This window comes from Dermochelys coriacea, chromosome 4, assembly GCF_009764565.3.
Source record: "Dermochelys coriacea isolate rDerCor1 chromosome 4, rDerCor1.pri.v4, whole genome shotgun sequence".
Taxonomy (NCBI): domain Eukaryota; kingdom Metazoa; phylum Chordata; order Testudines; family Dermochelyidae; genus Dermochelys; species Dermochelys coriacea.
The window spans coordinates 118990122-118997496 of NC_050071.1; positions in this window are offsets into that span (position 1 = coordinate 118990122).

Genomic DNA, 7375 nt, shown 5'->3' on the forward strand with positions numbered 1-7375 from the left:
TCCACATAGTAAGTGGATAGCCAAAATTCAAGGCTCCTGACACAAGGTGAAATAGTTGGTTTCCCACCAGTTTAAAGCAGGGAAGCAGGCTGCTCCAAATTTAGGCTCACACTGCCCATTACACATACAGAAAACAACTGGAAAACCCTGCTGCAGAAATGCCCCACTAGAGCATGGTTTTATGGTGTTTAGTGAATTTCTGGTCATTTCAATGTTTCTTGCAGAATTTAAGATTGAATTTGAAATGCAGTTTAGTGTCTAGTCCCTCTGAATGTGACCCCAATGACACGTTGGGTCAAAGTTTCAGAAGCGCTTAGGTGATTTAGGAGCCCAAGTCCATGACTATACACAGTTCTTGTGCCAGTTTAACTATTCTTGTTAGAAGTACCGGTTTTCTATCAAAATAGTTGTGTGTCCTTATACCCACAGAACTGCACCTACACTAGGGGGCTTGAACCAGTATAGTTAAACCAGTAGAGTTTTTGTATGTAGACAAGGCCAAAGTCACTATTGAAAATGAGACTCAGGCTCCTAAGACATTTAGGCACTTTTGAAAAATGTATTCTAAATGTGTAGTCAGTGAAACTGGAGCAATAGCTCTGAGGGACCATCTATACTACAAATAATAAATATTAACATATTACACATATGGCTGTATCAGTGACTTCAATATACAATGCAGCTGGCCACTGACTGGGTTACAACATGATTCCAACTAACAGTGTTCCCTAACCAGGTCAACCCATTTTACTTTCCTGGTAATGCAATACATTTAAGGACCCCCTCACTACAATTGGAGCTGTGTTGTAATGCAGTAAGGAGACAACTGTGTTATAACAGGGTCACCTACCATAGCTGCATTTGTGCTCTAGACAGATGTGATGTGCCCTGCCCCTTCATCTCACTAGGCTGTTGATTCTGAAGCTTAATGATGAAAATTTAAATGGAACTATTGTTATATATTTCACAGCTTCTCATTGTAAGAGAAACACCCTGTGAGTCTGAGGCTCTGAATGACCTCCTTGTGATGGGGCGTCCCCCCTATGCAATGCCTGAAGGGGTAAATTAGGCCAATTAACCTATAGACTGCACCTGGAGCCAGGGTGTGCCAAGGCCTAGCTGGCTGAGGAAGTCCAGCTGAGGGAGGAGCTGGATGGGGTTTATAAAGCCAGGAAGCTGGCAACAGAAAGGGGTTATGCTAAGGGAAGTAATCTACAATCACTGTCTGGGAAAAGGGAGGTGTTTGGGAGGCTATTTAGAGCCGATAGCCTGCAATTACTCCCTGGGAGGAGGGAATTTGGGCTGGCAAACCTAAAGGCACTGAAAGAATGGGAAGTCATGAAAGGGGCTAAGGGAAAGGAGGGAACAGACCATGGCTGCTAGCGGGTCCCTGAGCTGGAACTCCAATCAGGGAGTGGGTCTGGGTTCCCCTACTGGCCACTTGGGAAGTGGAGCCATCAGTGCAGTGCTGGAAAAGACTGCCTCAGACTGACTGTTTGTGCAGAAGGACTTTGGTACCCCTGAAAGGGGAAACCATGTAGTGACCTGGATGGAGGGCTGAGTCATGAAGAGGAGGCTGCAGTTCCTGGAATGAGAGAGGGGGCTACAAAGAGAGGAAAAGACAGAGTGATTGAGTGGGACCACTGGAAGGGGCATAGGTCTATCAGAGCTAATCCCCAGATCTGCCAGGAGGTGGTGCAGTCCAGGGGTGAGTACAGACCATGCCACACCCCTATTGACATCAGCATTGTAGGATTAGGCCCTAAATGTATTTGATTTAGCATAGCTGGATTTACTGGGAAGGATGTTCCACAGGAATAGGGACCCAAATCTGAAAGTGGCTGAGCATCTTTAACTTCCAATAAAGCAGTGGCCCCCAAACTTTTCATGGTTGTGAGCCCCATTACCCTGTCTGTGCCTCCTCAGGAGCCAGGGTTCTGGGGCAGGGAGGGATCATGGACAGGGGAAATGGGGCTGCAGCTGGGGGCAGATCTGGGGCTAGGAGTGGAGCTGTGGCTGGGTGGGGGGGCAGGGTTGGGGCCAGGCTGGGAGTGGAAGCTGGCCTGTGCTCTGCTGCAGCCCCCTCCCCCTGAACATTCCTCTTTCCTCCCCCTGGGGGGGGGGGAAGGTTTGGGGACCTCTGTACTAAAGCCAAAGGGAATTTAGGGTGCTCAGCTGCTTTTAGGGGGATCAGCATCTCCCAGGTCTGGAACCTAAGGATGCAAGTTTTAAAGATGCAATTAAATGGATATATTTGAAGACAATTACTTTATGTGTTTTGTTCTCCACAAACCATTTGGAGTGGAAGAGAAAATGGAAGATTTACAGTTGTTGAAAACACCCTGGTAGCAAGGGGTAGAAAAAATTAAGAGAATTGGAAAAGGTGTAAGTGGGGTCTGAAAATTCTCAGGAATGGGGGAGATAATTGTTTTAAAAAGATCAGAGGGGGTAAAATACTAATTCCATTTCATGTAATTATATAATGGGTGTATGTTTGACATTATATGCAAAGATCAGCTAATGTTAGTTCAGAAATATAGTTGAGATGCTTGAAAAATTAAAGGGATAAGGCCCACATTCTCATAAGGTATTTATGCATCTAACTCCCATTTATTTCAATGGACGTTAGGAACCTCAATATCTTTGATGATCTGGACCTAAATTTTCTCAGTGCCAATGGATGAAACATATTTATGCAAATAGAGCTGCATCCATTTACATTAGAAATCTTGGACCAGATTATCTGCTAATTCTGCTGTATTGTCCATCCTCTATTTTGGTGATAGATTACATAAATAGTATGCATTGAAGTTTGTTTTTAAAAAAGAAAGAAGGATTACAAAATACTTGTGCCTTGGAATTGAGTTAAATGTGGAATAGACAACAGACCTTCATAGAGTAACAGACTTTAAAGCCAGAAGGAACCATTATGGTATGGTCAGTACAATAGCATGAACATGCAGAGCACTGTAAAAGTGCTAGGTAAATAATATTAGATAACAATGATAACAACATGAATAGTAATTTGAATGCAGACTTTATTTAGAGATAACCACTGCTAAATAACGTTAGAGACTTAGCTTTAAATGATGTATATTTAACTGAAGTACCTTTATCTGATGAGCCAGTATCTAAACTCAGAAAACTCTGAAATTTAGAGCTTAAGACCTCTTTAATTTAGGAATCTTTAACTAAGGCATCCTTCACATCAGTGTTGCTAAATGAGCATTTGATAGATTTATTCTGAACAGTTGCATCCTGAACTGAGGGACGGAGTCACAAATGGATCCTAATATGAAGTCTCCTTAACTGTGGTTTTTATTAACCACTAGGATATCTGAACTACAATTAACTGAAGCATCCTTAACAAACTTGTCTTTTGCTCTGGAGGCCTTAGCAAAGGTATCCTAATAAAGAAATTCCATAGCAAATGCATCTTTAAATATGTTCATTTTTAAACTAATCCAGGCCAAAACCATTGGGGTGGGGAATAGAAAGGTGTGATGGACATGTAACTTTAGAACATTCATAGCTTTAAAATTTTCTTCAATGTACACGGGTTTTCCTTCCTCAAAGAGGAGTATAAAACCAGGTAGGTTTGATATTCCTACCTGCATTTGCTTTTGAGTTACATATGCCCAAAAATTTCACTTGAAATAGACAGGACAGTGATTTTTTTCCCCCAAGCTTTCATAACCTTAAACAAGAGAGAATCTATTTTCAAAATAAAGAAATAAAATACATTATTTTAAAATAGAATTTGGGATTGAAGCCAAACAGACATTTTCATTCTAAGAGGAATTAGTTTGAAAACATTATAAACTGAGATCCTAATCCCAATAGTTGTTTATCTAGAGTTTACTAGTAGTGAATGCTATAATACATGTGAGAGACAAGGTGGATGAGTTAGTATCTCTTATTGAACCAACTTTTGTTTGGTGAGAGATAAGCTGTAGCTCACGAAAGCTTATGCTCAAATAAATTTGTTAGTCTCTAAGGTGCCACAAGTACTCCTTTTCTTTTTGCGAATACAGACTAACACAGCTGCTACTCTGAAATTCATCACTGGCTTTGAGCCTGATCGAAAATCCAATGGAGTCATTCCAGGAACTTTAGCAGACTTTGGATCAGATTCACAAACTGGTGCAACTTCACTGTAGACGGTGGAGTTGAGCTGCTTCTGTGAAAGTTAAATAGAGCCCAATGTGTGTGAGTGTATGGGTGAATTGTGGTGGGTTGGTTGCAAAACCACTTAAGGAGTTTTTCATTTAATTCATATACAAATGTGTTGGTTTACATATGTGTATATAAAGATTTTCATGTGTATGCACACACAACATGTGTGAAGTATATATTTTCATTTAAAATATTTTTGTCCCAATGCCTACTGAAACAAGTATTAATGCACTATGGTAAACATCAACATTTACCGTGTAGATAGCACTACAGTAACATACATACTCTGACAGACCTGAACACATACTTTAGAAATCAGCAGAATCTGTTTACACTGAACTGCAATAAAACCAAAGGACACATCAGTTAGTATCAGAAGTTTATCTTTTCAATATCCAGAAACCGTTTCTGTGCCTTTGATCTATTCTGTCAAGTACTACTGGAAAATTGCATCTCTGTAATTACTGCATTCAGTATAGGACACAACTTGCTGGCAGCATTCACCAGTATTGATCCCCTAGGGACATACTTTCTGGATGCAGATAAGTGACATTGGCTCATGTTCTAAAAAGCTTTCACATAAAGAAAAGGCAGAATGTGCTACATTTCAGTGGATGGGATGATCCTATACAAATTACTTATGTCTCTTTTCTGTTCCATCTATTAGGCTCTGACCCTATAATGATTGATCCCTCTTCAGGCAATATGCCTGTTGGCTTCAGTGAAATAGTGGCCTGAGTGAAAAAACATGCAGGATCAGGCCTCACTTGTGAAATACATGCAAGTGCTGCATTGTGCCTTAAATTTATCAGCAGGACTCCTTCCCTGTGGGTTCCACCTACCTGGATGGAGTCTGGAGCTGTCCTGTTGCGAGCATCCTCAGAGCTGCAAGACATGGTAGTGGTCCATTGATCCTCCATCCTCTTACCTGGGTCCTGTCCTAGGGGAGGGAATTTATCCTCAGTCACAGGCAGCATACTATCAGCCCTTTACTTACCTTTGTCACCTGTTGTGGGGGGTTCTTGCTTTACCTGTGTTCCTAACCAATTGGTTCACCTCTGGTGTACCTTGTTTAGAACTGTTGATGGTTTAATAAATATCTTGGTGTTTACACCCACACATCCTACTTGGTTTACTTTTTTTTTTAAAGGGGCTAACAACAAACCGCAATGATATATGTGGGTGGGGGGAGGTTCCTTTAAACTGGTTCTCTGTCGGCCTTACTAACCAGTCAACACCATGTGGTGATTGTCAGAATACAAGGTGCAGAGCAGAGAGGTGAAAACCAATGTAGAGCACTTTCGTAAGGGAACAGCAGCAGGAACTGTCCAAAAAACACAGGGTAAGTCACAAACATGCTTGGGCAACGTGTCTCCAGGATGGTAAGGTAAAAACACACATGAAGAAAACAATGATGAAACAGATCATAAATACTGGCAACTCTTAGTGAATTTCCAGAGCAATATGCTCCATACACATGTAGCCCACATGCTTGCACCGCAGTATTTAGTAGTGTAAATAAGGGAAGAAACAGTGAGAAGGACATACAGTTCTTGCTCTTTGGTTGAGGAACTATGTGCCAACAGACTTGCCAGAGCTGAGTGAGGTGACTCTGCTGGATGGGCCAGAATCATCCCCACTGGTGGGCATGGGGGCACTGGGTCTGCTGTTTGAAGCTGCGTAGTTGATTTCCATTGTGGTCAAGTAGCCTGGCAAGACACACCCAGAGTCATTGACAGTGGAACCAAAAGGAACTCCAAGGGGTTGCGGAGGAGTTAGGATACTCAGTGGTGGGGCAGTACAGGGCACAGAAGGGTCACCTGTAAGAATTGTATTCCTGGTACTTCGGCAGCTGTTAGATTTAGACTGTAGGTGCCCTCAGCCCACCAGAAGAGAAGAGGACTAGAATTGTGTGACAGAGTGGGTAAGTTGCAGCTTGTCCTTGCAGAAATAAAAAGGGAGTTTGAAGGAGACTGTGGGGCTATGACTTGTTTCCCAGACTTTAAGAAGTTTGTGTGCCTTACAGAGTTTGGACAGCATCCCACAGAGTCTGAGAAGGGTAAATCCTTCCAGAGAAGAGCCCTGAGGGAGCGTATGTGCATGTGAATAAATTACATTTTTGCAATTGAACTTGCCATAGTAACAAGTACTAAAATTTGGGGAAATGCCCCCTGAATATCTTGTCTTTGAGAGTTATTGACAATATTCAGAATTGTTTCAGGTTAGAAGTAAATTATCTATACATATAGATTTTAGTAAATATTGGTCCCTTAGAGGTTTTGTTGCTCTGCTATCAGAGATTGAATCCTGTGTAATGTCTGTATATCAGTCCTAACCTCTTGTCTGTACCACAGCAGAAAAGCCTGCTGACTCATAGAAGACTAGGGTTGGAAGAGACCTCAGGAGGTCATCTAGTCCAACCCCCTGCTCAAAGCAGGGCCAACCCCAACTAAATCATCCCAGCCAGGGCTTTGTCAAGCTGGCCTTAAGAACCTCTAAGGATGGAGATTCCACCACCACCCTCCTAGTGAAATAGTTTTTTCTAATATCCAACCTAGACCTCCTCCACTGCAACTTGGGACCATTGCTCCTTGTTCTGTCATCTGCCACGACTAAGAACAGCCTAGCTCTATCCTCTTTTGAACCCCCCTTCAGCTAGTTGAAGACTGCTATCAAATCCCCCCTCACTCTTCTCTTCTGCAGACTAAATAAGCCCAACAGAGAGAAATGCTATACCAGGTATTAGCAGATTGCCTTACCCAAATCCATCATGTGTTCATAGTACACATACAATGGGCCTAATGAACTCACACATTTTCCTGAGGATGAACTCAGGCTCAAAATGAAGAGCCCCATCTTTGTCCTGATGTAATGGTTAGGTCCCATGTCCTGCTTTGTTTTTGAATGTTTTGTTACTTATCTGTGTACTTCCTATGAACAGCAGCTATGCTTAAACAGTTCAGTCAGTGAGAGAATAAGGCAGTAAGTGTTATTTTATCTTTTTATTTTATCTACTTCTTTCCTTCTTTCCATTTTATGATGGTTAGGCCACCCTTCATCACTCAGCCCATATCTGTTAGTGCACCAGTTCTTGAAGGTTTAGTTGTTTGAAATTTGAATAAGGTATACTTCATTTTTTATAGTACAGTGGTGTATCCATTTTCCTTTTCTCCTATTTGGGTGTTTGTATGCATTGTAT